The following is a 3,455-nucleotide window of genomic DNA, read 5'->3' on the forward strand; positions in this document are numbered from 1 at the left end:
ATGGTATATGGTATATGACACGGTGTGTTGTGTTTTTGTCAACTTCTGTTTTCACTGGAGAAAGATGTTGGAATTAAGGAAAATTTACATGCACGAAACCACTTCATTAATGGTTACTAATGTTTATTAATATGCTTGAGATTATCTTATCTATTAACTTTCATCAGAGAAGTTTTGAGAGGGGCTCATGAGGTTATACTCCTGACTAAGCACTTACTTGCAATTTATGGCCACTTGGGCATGAAGAGTCAGTTTTTACCTGATAGGTTACAATGCTCTGAACAGTCAATTTTCCCCTGATAGGTGACCAATACTCTGGCCGGTTATCCTGTATCCATGATCATACAAATAGCACTCAGTAGATTATGATTCTTAAAACAAACAAACAAATGCATACAGTTGAAAGGAGACTAGAAGAAATCATCCTGAGTGAGGTAATCCAGTTACAAGAAGACAAATATGGTATGTACTCATTCATATATGGATTTTAGACATAGAGCAAAGGATTACCAGCCTACAATTCTCAACAACAGAAAATCTAAGAAACAAAGAAGACCCTAAGAGAGACATATATGGTCCCCTGCAGAAGGTGAAAGGGACAAGATTTCCTGAGAAATTGGGTGCATGGAGGGAGGGGAGACTAAGTAAGAAGAAAGATAATAGGAGAAGAGGAGGAGAGATGTGGGCATGAGGGAACAGGAAGCTTGAGGGAAAGAATAGAGGACAACAAGAAGAGTGATAGCATAATAGAGGTAGTCATTATACATTTAAGGTGAAATCTGGCACTAGGGAAATGCCCAGAGATCTACAAGGATGGACCCAACAATCTAAGCAATAGTGGAGAGGCTACCTTTAATACCCTGCTAGGATAGTGAGATTGACAACTACCTTATATGCCATCCTAGAGCCCTCATCCAGTAGATGATAGGAAGCAGAAGCAGAACCCAAGCTAGACACTAGACAAATTCCTGGAATCTAGTTACAGAGAGGGAGGAGTGATAAACAAAGAGGTCAAGACCAGGCTGGAGAAACCCACAGAAACTGCTGACCTGAACAAGGCAGAACTCATGAACCCCAGTCTGATAGCTGGCAAACCAGGACAGGACCGACCCAGATTCCCTGAATGTGCTGTTAGTTGGGAGGACTGACAGTCTATGGGGCCTCTGGTAGTGGATCAGTATTTATCCCTAGTATAAGAATGGAAATTGGGAGTCCCTCCTACACAGAGGGGAATACTCTCACCCTAGACAGGTCTAGGCCCTGCTCCAAATGAAATGACAGACTTTGAAGACTCCCCATGGAAGGCCTCATCCTCCCTGGGGAGCAGAAAGGGGATGAGCTGGGATTTGATTAGGGTGATAGGGGAGGATGTGAGGGTGAGGGAACTTGGATTGACATTTAAAACAACCTTGTTCCAAAGTTAAATAAAATGGAAAAAAGGAAAAAATGGGAAAAGTAGTGGTTGGCCTGGTATGTATTAATTACTGATCTTTAGCTATGCTTCATGCCATGACCCAAAGCAACATACAGAGGAAAACTCTTGTCTTAGTTTATGTTTTCAGAAGCATAAGAATCTGTGGTAGACATTGATAGGAACAGCACATTTCAAAATTATAACTCATCTACAGACAGGAAACAGAGAGCAAGTTAGATGTGAAAGAAAGCTGTAACCATCAAAAGCTGCCCAGCAATGACATGTTTCTCATAGCAAAACATCATATCCTAAATATCCTATTGTTTCCCAAACAGTGACACCAACCAGGGATCAGGAATTCAAATATATTATCTTCTTAAAGATATTTCTCTTTCTAACTGACACAAAGGGGTATGAAAGTAACTAGCAGGGAGGAAACAAACACATTGTATGCATATATGAAATGACCAAACAATAAAAAACTATAATTGTAATCAAATAATTTTGTAAAATAAATACATTTTATTAAAAACCTGTATTACAGACCATATTTTCTTTATGTTGAACATTGCATAGTTATATGTTTGGTAACTTGTTGTTTATTACTAAAGTCACATGTATCTCTTATTTGTCTTTACTTAAATTAATGGCAAAATTCAACATTCATTTCAATTAAAGTAAACTAAGCAAACTAAGAAAATTCACCTTTGCATCATTCATTCATAAATATTTCACAATCTGAAAATTCTTAACTGGTCTCAGTGATCCAGAAAATAAATGATACATTCAGCTAATAACTTCACTTTGGTGCATTGTGTTTGACTTAAAAAAAATGTCAAATATTAAATTTATTTTTTAACCATAAAATCTTGTAATTTATTTACAGCAATGAAAATTAAATGATACACCAGGTAAATAATAAGACGACAGACAAATGACAAAGAAGTCCAAACTAAAGACAAAACATAGAATTTGTTTAGCATTAAAGTGTAAAAGTGTTATATTTTTGTTTGTTTTGGGTGACAAAGGATGTTTATTTAAGCCTGACCCCTTGGCACAGATGTATGTATAGAAATACACGAAGTGAGGGAAATATAAACCACGTTGCCATGAAGTCCCTTCCTCTCCTTTGGTTCAGCTTTCTCGGTAGGTCCCCTTCTCGGCCTCATCTTTCAAAATCCCAGAGTGTGGAAGGATGGGGTCACTTCTTTGTAGCTTTTGACTAGGCTGCCAAATCTGCTTCTTCCTGAACAGCAAAAACCATGGCTTGTTCCTTCTAGAAAGCTGCCAGTTCTGCTCTGGGGTCCTTCACCACATGAATGCCCAGGGAACGGGCAGAGTCAATGAAGGAAGGGACAACAGAAGACAGGGGCACATCTTGCATGCGGAAAGCATCATTCTTAGCTTTGACACGGGCAATCTCATAAATGTGCTTCAAACTCATCAGGCCAGCTTTCCTTGCTGCAGGGTTCGCTTCTCGATCCCAGCCGTTTTCTTCAAGAAGTAGGAAATAGTGTGTTGCCCAATCTTTGGCTCAAATGTCCTGTCAGGCTTCACAAAAATCACGGTAGGCAGGGGAATGCCTTCTTTGATGTCCTTTGTCTTCTTATTGAACACTTTGCAGAACTGGTTGATAGAGTCACTTCGCTGCCCCAAGATGAGACCTAGCGGGGCCCAGGCATAGCTTGGCCTGCTTGCAGGATAGCCCAGATGACGCCTTCAGCCTCGGGCTTCCTGAAGGCCTGAGTGATGCAGCTTAGCTTCAACATGATGTGGGTGGGATTTTCAGTTTTAGTTAGCCTTCAAGAAGCAAGAGCTAAGCAGTGGGCCCTGCCATTTTGTGTCAGAGGTCCCAAAGTGTAACATTTTTAAGTCCAAGAATTTGACCAGCAGAAATAAAGCTGGACAAAACTGAAGACATTGCAGTATTATCAAAAGCAAATCAATTTCAAATTCATACCAATCTGAATGTACATATATATTATATAATTATTATACAAAATGTCACTGAGTTACTTTGTCTTGTTTTATTTAATCTTAT

The 3,455-nt window shown here is 39.2% G+C and overlaps 1 pseudogene; it reads right to left on the reverse strand.

Annotated features, from left to right (window-relative positions):
* Nucleotides 1–2,615: 2,615 nt before the first annotated feature.
* LOC127220817 (39S ribosomal protein L11, mitochondrial-like) lies at nt 2,616–3,183 on the reverse strand (annotated as a pseudogene).
* Between the last annotated feature and the right edge of the window lie 272 nt (nt 3,184–3,455).

The sequence above is a fragment of the Phodopus roborovskii genome, unplaced genomic scaffold (genome assembly GCF_943737965.1).
Source record: "Phodopus roborovskii unplaced genomic scaffold, PHOROB, whole genome shotgun sequence".
In the NCBI taxonomy this organism is placed as follows: Eukaryota; Metazoa; Chordata; class Mammalia; order Rodentia; family Cricetidae; genus Phodopus; species Phodopus roborovskii.